This window comes from Dipodomys ordii, unplaced genomic scaffold (assembly GCF_000151885.1).
Source record: "Dipodomys ordii isolate 6190 unplaced genomic scaffold, Dord_2.0 Scaffold31, whole genome shotgun sequence".
Taxonomy (NCBI): Eukaryota; Metazoa; Chordata; class Mammalia; order Rodentia; family Heteromyidae; genus Dipodomys; species Dipodomys ordii.
Genome location: NW_012267247.1, coordinates 9412048 through 9424200, shown reverse-complemented (window position 1 = coordinate 9424200; position 12153 = coordinate 9412048). Strand labels below are relative to the sequence as shown.

Genomic DNA, 12153 nt, shown 5'->3' with positions numbered 1-12153 from the left:
GAAGCTGCCACCAGGCAGTTTACAGAAGAAGGACTGTGAGTGACTGGGAAAGAAACACAGAACATTTTGTCATCTGTCAGGTGGCAGAGCTCAGAAAGAATGTCAGCTCCTGTGCCAACCGGTGTGAAGAGAAGGCTCTCTCTTCTTTGTGGAAAGTAGGATAATTGGTGCAACCTTTTTGGGAAGCAGTTTGGCAGCATCTATAAAAATCCACCTGGGTAAATTCTTGGCCCAGCATATTCACTTTGGTGAATTTACTCCACAGTGATACTTGCCAAGAATTCAAAGAAGTATATAAGGGATGTTCATCAGAGCACTGAAAATGACTGTAATGACTTGTGGTCAACTGGAGTGTCCTTTGGCTGGAGAGTAGTTAAAAATGGCAAAAAAAAAAAAAAATTCCTGCTAGACTATCAGATACTATACAGCCCCAGAGAGGAGTATGGTCAGGCTCTGGGATCTTAAATAGAAAAAGCAAATTACAAAACAGGATGGATAATGAGTTATATTTTTACAAAAACCTTCTAAACAAAAATAGATTTGTAAGCTCATGGAACTATTTTACATATAGTACTCTTGGAGATTCAGCTGGGAAATTCTTAGTTCTTTATTTCTAATTTTTTGATGGTATATGTTTTTAAAAACATATACTTGGGAGATGGATATTGGGAGAATCTTGGTTTTGGTCAGTGCAGGTAAAAAGTTAATGAGACTCCTTTTAACCAATAAACCAAGCATGATAGTATGTGCCTGTGATCCCAGCTACTTGATAGGCATAGGTTGGAGGTTAGAAATCTGGGGCTAGCTGTGGTCACTCAACAACCTACCTGAAAAATAACTACAGCAAAAAGGGCCAGAGGTATGGCTCAAGTGACAAAGAGTGTCTAGGTAATAAGCGCAAAGCCTGGAGTTCAAACCCCAGTACTGCCAGGAGAAGAAAATAAAGTTATTCTGCTCATTTTAATTTTTCCAGTAGGAGTGATTTTGAGCTTATTTTCCAAGCCAGGCTGAGAAAGCCCTGCAGCTGACACTAGCTAGCTCTCCCAAATGCCCATTGAAACAGAGGTTGCCATAAGCCTCCATTTTACAGATGAGGAAACCAAGATAGTTGAACAAGTCAGAAGTCACAGATCCTAGATTGAGTCCAGACACCTCAGACCAGGTCTGGACTCCTCCCATGCTGCTGTCTTACCTCCAAGAGGAAAATGGAGTTTATCATACTTTGTTGCTTGCTACCAGACCCCCTTTCTTCACACAGAACATTGTTTGGGTGCTGTTTGTTCTACATGGAGAAATTAGGCTAGGTTCCTCTGCTCCCTTTGCAGGGACTCCCTGCTCTACCCCCAAGGACCCAGGCTGCCGAGGACCCCAGTTTGGAAACCACACAGACAGGTGGTCCTGAGGCCCCGCCCCTTTTATGACTGCCCCTCCCCTTTCTTGGACCGCATGACCTGCACATGCACTGTCCCCTCTGAAACACATTGAGGATTTAACCCTTATTGTGAAGAATTCAGAAGGTGGAAACTAACCCAATATGGGGGTGGGGAGCTCCTGTGGAGGGTATTAGATTACATAAAGGCATCAAGATAAAGCCCAGGAGTGAATCCTGTGTGGTTTACATTCATAGAGACACAAACACACATATACATTCATGCACACACATTCACACACACACACACACACACACACACGCACACCCTTCTCCATGGGATGTCCCACATCAAGACAACAGCAAGATAGCTATCACCTTGATGTTAGACTAAACCTAAAGCTACCATAAGCCTTCTTTCTTGCTCTTTTGTTCTGTGCATTATCCTATTAGCAGCAGCAAATTGGCTGAGATGGAGGCTAAATGGGGAAATAAATCTGTGTCACTGGTCCATCAGAACCAGGTGAAGAGCCACAGCTTCAAAGAAACAGTGTCAAGTTGTTCCTCACTCCTCACAAACAGATGCAACCATTGTCCTGAGAATAGTATCCATGCGGGGGATGCCCACAGCTTGGCACACACAAGCTGCACCAAAAAAAGCTCTATTCTAGACACCACTCATAGGAAATGGTAGCCGTTTCTGCCCACCATGGTCACTGTGGCGCCTCTGTCATTAGGAACAAGAACTTGCACACAGTAGGCATTCAATAAATACTTATAGAGCCGGGGTAGTAGCTCACACCTGTAACTCAGGAGGCTGAGATCTGAGGATGGAGGTTCAAAGTCAGTTGGGGCAGGAAAGGCTGTGAGACTCTTATCTCCAATAAACCACTCAGAAAACCAGAAGTAGTGCTGTGGCTCAAGTGGTAGAGTGCTTGCCTTGAGCTGAAGAGCTGAGGAACAGCACCCAGGCCCAGAGTTCATGTCCCATGACTGACCAAAAAAAAAAAAAAATTATAGAATGAAGCAGGAAATGTGCAGATGAGTGAACCAGCCAACAACCAATTTGATTGTTCACGCTTCAGGCACTGCTTGACAGTTTTCAGTTGATTTGGTGTTAAGACCTGAGAGGAAAGGGGGATGGATAAAGAGCTCAGAAGTTCCTCCTATCTCCATCTGGCTGTGAGGTCCTGCCAACAGACTGCCTCTTTACACCAAGACTACCGCTACTGCGGTCCGTCCATCTGTGAACTGCAGCCCATCCTGAGTGTTTCCTGCCTCCCACAGGGACATGGGCCTGTGGGTCATGCTGCTGGGTGGTTTTCATCACAGTTTTCCTTGGTGGTGGGGACGGGGGATTGAAGGTTGGAGAAGAGCAGCAGCCTGTCCCCAATGCAGGAGAAGAAACTTAGCAGTGAATTCAGGGGTTTCAGAAACATCCTTTGCAGGATGGTACCCTAGACTTCTGAGGGTGTGACAAGTACCACTGGACTAAGCCAGTCAGTCCGCCAGGCAATGGGAGCTGTGGAGGGTAGAAAGGAAGAGCGGGTATGATTATGTAGCCAGCCCAAAGGGCCTGGAATCATTAAATGCCGGAACAAGTGAGCGACAGATCAAGATAAATGATAGTGTTGGATTTTTCATCTCATTAAATCAAATAAATATTCAGTGTTTCATTCTGATATAAATAAATGATGTATAAGTAAATGGGGAATAAGGGAACATTTTTCCTCAGGGAAGCTTCTTATTTACATGGAAAAGAAACAAGGGACCCAGAAAGTCACAAACGTGGCAGAAATGGTTGCTATGGGCCAGATCTGTAAAGCAGTGAAGATATGAAGATTGATAGCTGAAGGCTGAAGGAGAAACAGGTTTGCACAATTGCAAATGTTGACTAATAATAAATGGGAGGGGAGATAATCACTTTGCCATGAAGTTCAGCAGACACCACTTCCAGCAAATAGTTGGGGTTAACATCACTGTGTGACAAGACACACTGACAAGTGTCCATTGCCATGGTTCAGGACACATCACTCTTCTATAGTAAATTTCAGATGTTATATAACCTCAAGCTAACCACCAGACAAACCCAGAGATGCACTTGACTCATTACCTGACTCATCCTGTTCAACAATGCCATCCATGATCAAAGATATCTTTCTTCTTCTTTTTTTTTTTTTCAGAACTGGGGATTAGACTCAGGGTCTCATGCATGCTAGGCAGGTGCTCTACCACTTGAGCCACACCTTCAGTCCTTTTGCTTTTAGTTTATTTTTCAGATAGGATTTTATGCTAACTTTGTCCCTGGATGGCCTCAAATTCAGATTCACCATGCTCTGCATGTAAATAACGTTTTATTGACATACAACCTCATTTATCCCTTGATGTATTGTTTGTGTCCCCTTTTGTGCTATAACGGCTCAAAGATTGATAATGTTGAATGATTGCAAAAAAGATCATATGGCTGGCAAAGAAGAAAAATCTTTATAGGAAGTATTTACTGACTCCTGCTGTAGTGGGAAACCTGATAAAACCTGAATAAAATCCTACTTTTTAAAAAATAATATTTGGGCTGGGAAGTTGGCTCAGTGGTAGAGCGCTTGCCTTGCATGCCTGAGGCCCTGGGTTCAATTCCACAGCACCACATAAGCAAAAAGAAAAAAGCCGGAAGTGGTGCTGTGGCTCAAGTGGTAGAGCACTAGCCTTGAGCTGAAGAGCTCAGGGACAGTGCCCAGGCCCAGAGTTCAGGCCCCACAACTGGATAAAAAAATAATAAATATATTAAAAAATAATATTTGAGAAGTTTTAACAGTCATTTTGAAAACTGTTTCATGGTTCTGTAAGGTGGAGGTTTTGTTCATTTATTAAGTGAAAAGTCTTGGGCTCAACCCAAGTGTGTGTGTGTGTGTGTGTGTGTGTGTGTTGGTACTGGGGCTTGAATTCAGGGTTGGGCACTTCCCTTATTTTATGTGCTCAAGGCTGACACACTACCACTTGAGCCATAGTTCCACTTCTAGCTTCTGGTAGCACTCTCTGGCTTTTATTTTTTTGTCAGTCCTAGGGCTTGAACTTAGGCCTAAGCACTGTCCCTAAGCTTTTTTGCTAAAGCCTAGTGCTCTACCACTTGAGCCTCAGTGACACTTCTGGTTTTCTGATGGTTAATTGGAGATGAGTCTCACAGACTTTCCTGCCTGGGTTGTCTTTGAACATGATCCTCAGATCTCAGCCTACTGAATAGCTAGGATCATAAGCATGAGCCACTGGCACCCAGCTAAATTTTCTTTTTCCTTTTTTTTTTGTCAGTTATGGGGTTTGAACTCTGGGCCTTGGTGCTATCCCTGAACTCTTCAGCTCAAGGCGAGTGCTCTAACACTTTGAGACACAACACCACTTCCTATGCCCAGCTTTTTACAATTCTTTTGTAAATCCAAAATTATTTTTAGGAAAAAAAAAAGTTTTCCTGTCTGTCCTGGGGCCTCAAGGCCTGGGTGCTGTCCCTGAGCTTTTTTGTCCCTGAGTCCTCAGATCTCAGCCTCCTGAGTAGCTAGAACTACAGGCATGAGTCACCGGTATCTGGCAGAAGGAAAAAACACACACACACAAAGAAAAAGAAAAAACAACTTTTAATGAAATAAAGATGTCCAGAATTTTGAGCTGGGGAGCTCTATGGGCAAAGGAAGCCAGGCTCATAGCTCTCCAGGAAGCCACTGTGTGCAGCAGTTTGCTTAGGTTGTAAGACACTGAAATCCACATGGTTCATTCAGGTAGTAGTAATTCTCTTAGAAGCTGCAGGAGTGGGAGCAGTTGTACTTCACTGGAGGTTAGGCCTGGTGTTGTGAAACCAGGACAGTATGTGCATGCACGCACTCATGGCGTGTGTGTGTGTGTGTGTGTGTGTGTGTGTGTGTGTGTGTGTGTGTTGGTGTCTTTCTCAGTTTCTTCCTCTCTCTGTGTGCCAACTCTCTGGTTGTCTGGGTGTCTCTATGTATCTTTCTGTTTCTCTCAGGGTCTCCCGTGATCTCTCTAGGTTTTTTTTTCTTATTTCTCTGGTGTCTTTTCTGTCTCTCGGTGATATCTGTGTGTCCCCATCTCTCTCTTTGCATCTTTTCTAGTCTCTGTCCCAGTGTATTTCACTGTCTCTGGATGCCCCTTTATCTCCCTCTGGGTCTCTTTTGTCTCTTACCGTCCCTTTTCTTCTCCCTCCCAGTCTTTTTCTCCCTAACATGGTGACCCAGAACACCCAAAGTTGCCAGGACCACAGAGATGATGCCTCAGTGTTACTGCTGTGCCCAAATCCACATTCCTCACAGACAGAATTTGGCTGGTTCATCATATCACAGACTTGACTCCACTTCATGATGATGACAGAGGAAGAGCCATGGGGCATATCTGACCATAGCCAACACCATGCTGGAAAAAATAATCAACCAAAAAAAACAAAAAACAAAGATCAAGCAAGCAACAAGATACAGGGTCCATCAGAAGGATGAGGAGAGAAGACAGATGCTTATTGACCACATTAGTTTTTTGCTGTGGCTGTAACAAAAGAGCACAGCTTAGTAGCCTAAACAGCTTATTCTTTTCAGTTAGGACAAGTCGTTTTGTTCCTCCTGGAGGTGTGAAGCTTGTTTCCTCGCCTTCTCTACCTTCTCATGGTCACCTGCATTCCTTGGCTTGTCGCCCCTCCTCTATCTCCAAAGCCGGCAGTAGAGAATTTTCAAACCTTTCTCCTCTCCCACACTGTGGCTTCTTCCATCTCACATCAGTCTCAATCTCTGCCTTTTCTGTAACCTCTCCTCTTAGAAAGGCCCCTTGTCATATCTGAGCCCACCTCATGGTCCAAGGCTGGCTCATGCTCCTTAACGTTAGTACCTCTTCAAAGTCTCTTTTACTCCAAGGTGGTAGCATACTTCCAGCTTTCTAGAATGAATCAACTTGATGAGAACAGTAGAGGCAACAGAAATAAAGGTACCTATTACATTCTGGGCATTTCTCCTGAACATCGAGGGTGGGACATGAATATTAAGAGCCTGGAGATCTGCATTTTGGGAAGACCGAAAGAGGCTCCTAGGGGAAGAAACTGAGACCAGAGATCGAGAAATGCAAGTTCATTGCTTCACTAGTGACCATGGATGGACCCCTGGGCCTAGAAATTCGGATAAGTTCACAATGAGATCAAGTTAGCCTTTAGCGGGCCTTGATAGTCACAAATTATTCACTAAGTGGGGCTCACTGGGCCCTTTGCTTTTCATATCACCTATAGGAGGTGACTTTTGTCCATCCGCAGACACCGTATTTGTAGCCTAATAGAAAGAACTCACAAGAGCCTTGTAGAGTGACCAAATATGAGCCTTATATGGAAAAGAAAATCAAGTTTGGGTGGGTAGAAGGGATGCTGACCAAAGTTATACAGGTAATAAGGGGAGAAGATGATTTCCAATATCCATCATGCTTTTGTTTTTTGGTCAGTCATGGGGCTTGAACTCCAGGCCTTCAATGCTGTCCCTTAGTTCTTTTTTCCATTCAAGACTAGTGTTCTACCACTTGAGCCAGAACTCCACTTCTGGTTTTAAGGAGGTTAATTGAAGATAAGAGTCTCATGGGCTTCCTTGGCATGATTCTGTCCTGCGTCTTCCCTCAGCCGCAGAGCCGCTCTCCTGAGCCCGCTACAGCCCCAGAACTACCTATTCGGTTGCGAACTGAAGGCTGACAAAGATGATCACTTTAAGGTGGATAATGATGAAAATGAGCACCAGTTATCACTAAGAACGGTTAGTTTAGGGACTGGTGCTAAAGATGAATTGCATATCATTGAATCAGAGGCAATGAATTATGAGGGAAGTCCAATTAAGGTTACACTGGCAACTTTGAAAATGTCTGTACAGCCAACGGTGTCCCTTGGGGGCTTTGAAATCACACCGCCTGTGGTCTTGAGGCTGAAGTGTGGTTCAGGGCCTGTGCACATCAGCGGACAGCACTTAGTTGCTGTGGAGGAGGATGCAGAGTCAGAAGATGAAGAAGAGGAGGATATAAAACTGTTGAGCGTGTCTGGAAAGCGGTCTGCCCCGGGAGGTGGTAGCAAGGTTCCACAGAAAAAAGTAAAACTTGCTGAGGAAGATGAGGAGGAAGAGGATGAAGATGAGGAGGATGACGATGATTTTGACGATGAGGAAGAAGAAAAAGTTCCAGTGAAGAAATCTATATGAGATACTCCAGCCAAAAATGCACAAAAATCAAACCAGACCGGAAAAGACTCAAAACCAGCGATACCAAGATCAAAAGGTCAAGAATCCTTCAAAAAAACAGGAAAAAACTCCTAAATCACCAAAAGGACCTAGTTCAGTAGAAGACATTAAAGCAAAAATGTAAGCAAGTATAGAAAAAGCACATTGAACAGTCCTGGGCACTACTGGTAAATTGAAGCCCAAAGATGGGGAAAGAGGAAAAGGAGAAACAGATAGTCCATACTATCATCAACAATCCAGACTGAAGTCTTCTATCTTAATCTCAATCTCCTTTCCTGATTTGCCACCTATACCCCCTCCAGGCTGGAAGCAATCTTGGTTTCCTAACGCACTCTTGGTGCTGCTGCTGTGATTGAATCATCCTTGCATACTGCTTTCTTTTTTGCATGTGCTCCATCAATTTGACCATGCCTTAGTCCACTTTGTATCTCATAGCTGCTCAATAAATAGTTGAATGAATAAAAAAAGAGTCTCATGGACTTTCCTGTCTGGGGTGGCTTTGAACCATGATCCTCAGATCTCAGCCTCCTGAGTAGTTAGGATTATAGGAGAGAGTCACCAGCACCCAGCTTCCTTCATCCTTTTCTTCATGGCAATATGTCCATATTAATTGTACTTTCCTCTTTATGCAAGACCTTCTCAATTCCCAGAAAGATGGGGAAGCCACTGCCAGGCTGCTTGGTCCCTAAAAGTCCCACAGAGGCCTGGGGCAGTTTCCTTACAGAGGACAAAAGAATGAATCTCCTTGTCTCCTTGGGCATTTCCACTGGGACCTGGGTCTGAGCTGTTTCAGGAACAGCTTCTGTGTCAGGGGCCAGAAAGGTGGACAGACAGGGCTCTGTTTGTTTGATTTTTCTCTCTTCTTCCCAAGATATGTTTGGCAATGACGTATGAACCATGTAATCCTCCCTTCAGCCCTTTGTCAGCACAGCATGTCCCCAAGTACACCAAAGGTCACCAGACATACAGAGCTGGGTTTAGCTCTGAGCTGAGGCTGGGCACAAAAACCTCCTGTGACATCATCAGAAGTTACGTCAGCTACCAGGTCAGGACAGGTAGATGCCTGTTAGACAGCAAGGGCCTGGAAGAACCCAGGAAACACATCTAGACTGGAGCTCCCCTGCATCCTTTGGGAGCCCAGGGGTTCTCCATGTCCCATCTCTGTTCACTTTCCATGCTGAGGCTCCCAGGGATGCTGAAGGGACAGGCCTGGGAAAAGAATACAAACTACTCTGTATCCATCCAACATTTCCCTTGATAAGCAGGCAGGTCAGAGAGAGGAGAGGTCATTGGAAAGTGAGTCTCAGTCTGGGAATCACAGGCTCCCACCTGGCCATGTGCAAACCAGATAAGGATGACCTCACCATGCTCTTGTCAGTTCTGTCTGACTGCACAGGATAGCCCTAGACAATTTATGGAGCATCTGTCTCATAGAGGAGACAAACAAAGTCAAGGATAAGTCAGATGGAACCAGCTCCTGTCTGCAGAACTCTATAGTGCTTTCTGGGGCCACCTTGAAGTAGGCCTGGCCCCTAGCCTTCTCCTCCCTTACCACATTACCATGTCTTGTCTGTCCAACACTCAGACCTTTTAGTTCCCAACCTGCTCTCCCACCTGCTCCTGAAAACCGCCCAGGAAGGAATGAATACTCCAAGCCTGCTGTCTCTTTCGCTGTGCCAAGCAGTAGGGATAGCTGAGCTATAAACACAGACCTGTCGTGTTGGATGGATTTTCCACTATTTTGAAGCCAATGACTTGGACACAGTCCCTCTGTGCTACCAGCTGAGTCCTGAAGCCCTTCCTACCATCGTCTCACAGGTTCCTAAGCAGGGAGGAAGCAGGAGGAAGACAGGAGATGAGATAGAAATGACCTTATACTAGATCTTTATACCCCATACACATTATCTCCATTGTATCCTCAGCACAGCCTCATCAGGATCTCTTCCTGGCCTCTTTGAAGGCTGGGAAACTGAGGCTCAAAGAGGTAGATTCAATCACTCACCAGGCTGGTAGTAGAAAATTGGAACAGTGTCTCACAATGCCCAAGGTCAGCACATCTGCTTTCTGTGCACAAGACTGATTCTACTGCAATGAGCTAGGCTCCCTGAGGAGCAGCTTGGGCACCAAGCAGGTGTTAAATTTGAGTCAAAAATGTATCGGCCCAGCTATGTCACTTCCTACTTTCTGGTCCCCAGGCAATGATTACAGCCTCTAGGACCCTCAGCCTCTTTTTTTTTTTTTTTTTTTGGTTGTGGGGCCTGAACTCTGGGCCTGGGTGCTGTCCCTCAGCTCTTCAGCTCAAGGCTAGTACTTTACCACGTGAACCACAGCACCACTTCCTGCTTTTTCTGCTTATGTGGTGCTGAGGAATCAAACCCAGGGCCTCATGCATGCAAGGCAAGCACTCTACCACTGAACCACCTTCCCAGCCCCTAGCTGACATCTTTTGAGGTTGGACATTGTTTTCTCCTCACAGACTTTGTGCCCAAGAGAAACAAGCCTGACACTACTCAGTGCCTCTATACAGATCCCCGCCCCAGTAAGGCCTAGGGGTGGCTGGTTCTCTGGCAGCTCAGTCCTTAGACAACTAAAGAGGCAGGCAGTATTCTATAGGAGCAACCAAGAACAAATAAGAATCACCTTGAGGGGGGCTCCATGAGGGATTTGGGGTGCTGTCAAGACACACAAAATGGTGATGTACCCTCAGGCTGAGAACCAAAGCAGATTGCAAATCATGGAACCTAGGATGGCTGTTGCCAGAGGAAGTCATATCTTCCCAGGATGTAACACTGCCAACCCTGGTGGAGCATGGGACTGGCTGAGAAATGCTGGCCTCTATACATCCTGCTCTCATCCCTCCATCAGCAGCCAGGGGGTGAGGGTTCTCCATGGTGGGGGGGCGGCTTCTTGGGGAAGAAATGAGAGGCAGAGCACAGGGCAAGGGGGCACCAAGGTATCACGTGTAGCAGCCCACCCTTTCTCCCTGGCTCAAGGTCCTTTAAGTTCCTTGCCACATAGGCCAGGTGGCTCCACCCAGCTGCCAATGTGCCAGGCTTATTTTCTTTCTCTGCAGACATCTCTCCTCAGTCCCCATTTCCAGTGTACAATGTTAATTGAAGGCAGAGGCTGCCAAATTACCCTCCGAGCACAGTGCAGAAAGGGAGGTGGTGTGTGGGTCCTCAGCTGACTCTGACAGGGCAGGCAGGGAGGGAATAGAAGCCTACACTCTGGGCCCAGGCAAAACTACCACCAGCAAAGATCTCCCAACCTCACCTGGCTTCTGTTATTTTCCTAATATCACCCCTGAGGTCCGGTGTGAACACAAGGAAGTGGATTTTTCCCTGGTCCTATTTTTAAAACCTTGGTTTCGCTGGCTTGGCTTTATTGCCATTCTGGGCACTTGGCCCTTGTTGTTTTTCTGGCTGCTTCTTATAAATAATCCACAGCAGACAGAGCAGAGAGACACCTGCTCTCCCCAGCCCTCTGCCAGGCTCAGACTTTTCTTTTGTGTGTGTTTGATCCACCCCCTGCCTTGTGGGAACCATTGGCTTCCTTCACTGATTGAGAGAAACCATGCTGGTGGCTCATACCTATAATCCTAGCTACTCAGAAGGCTGAGATCTGAGGACTGAGGTTCAAAGCCACCTTGGGCAGGAAAGTCTGTGAGACTCTTATCTCCAATTAACCACCAAAAATAGTAGAGTGCCAGCCAAGGAACAGAGAGAGAGGAAAGAGAGAAGGAGAAGGAAAGGGAGTGGGGAAGGAGAACGGGAAGAGAAAGGAAAGAGAGAGTACACTGCAAGTCCTGTATGTTGAGAGCACAGGAGCTATGCCTTATCCTGAGCCTGGATGAGGCTAAAAGTCTCTATCTGTACTCCACCTGGCTTGCCATTAGACCTGTAAAACCTGCTGATCCTGATCCTGTGTCAAAAGCCATATTGGACCACACAAGCATCCTCATTGGCAGAGACACAGTCCGTCCCTGCAAACCTGGGGCAATAACTGATCTGCTTTTTGTCTCTGTGGGCTTGCCTCCTCTGGGCATTTCCTATAGTGGAATCCTGTAGGATTCCAGTCCTCTCTGTTTCTCGTTGACATCATTTTCTGAGGTCCACCTGTGTAACATGTGCCAGGGCTCCCTCCTCTGAGTCAGGGACACTGCAGTGTAGGTGACTACATGCCATTGATTCCTCAGTGACAGTGGACTTGTTCACACCGTTGCTAAATGAACTGTGCTACTGTAGACATCTGCCTACAGGTTTCTGTCTGAACACCGGTTTTTGCTTCTTTTGTATAGATTCATAGGCATGGGATTACTGTCCCTCTGTAAAAGTACAATTTTTTTTGGAAGTACTAGAAATTTAACTTAGGAAGGACCTTACACTTGTTTTTGGTTTTTTTTTGGGGGGGGGGGTCAGGTTGTGGGGCCTGAACTCTGGGCCTGGGCGCTGTCCCTCAGCTCTATCAGCTCAAGGCTCGCGCTCTACCACTTGAGCCACAGCGCCACTTCTGGCTTTTTTTCTTTTTGCTTATATGGTG

At 45.9% G+C, this 12153-nt stretch overlaps 1 pseudogene; it reads left to right on the top strand.

The window, feature by feature from the left end:
* The window catches only part of LOC105985711, a 30631-nt pseudogene extending 22869 nt beyond the window's left edge, over positions 1–7762 (top strand).
* The last annotated feature ends 4391 nt before the right edge of the window (positions 7763–12153 follow it).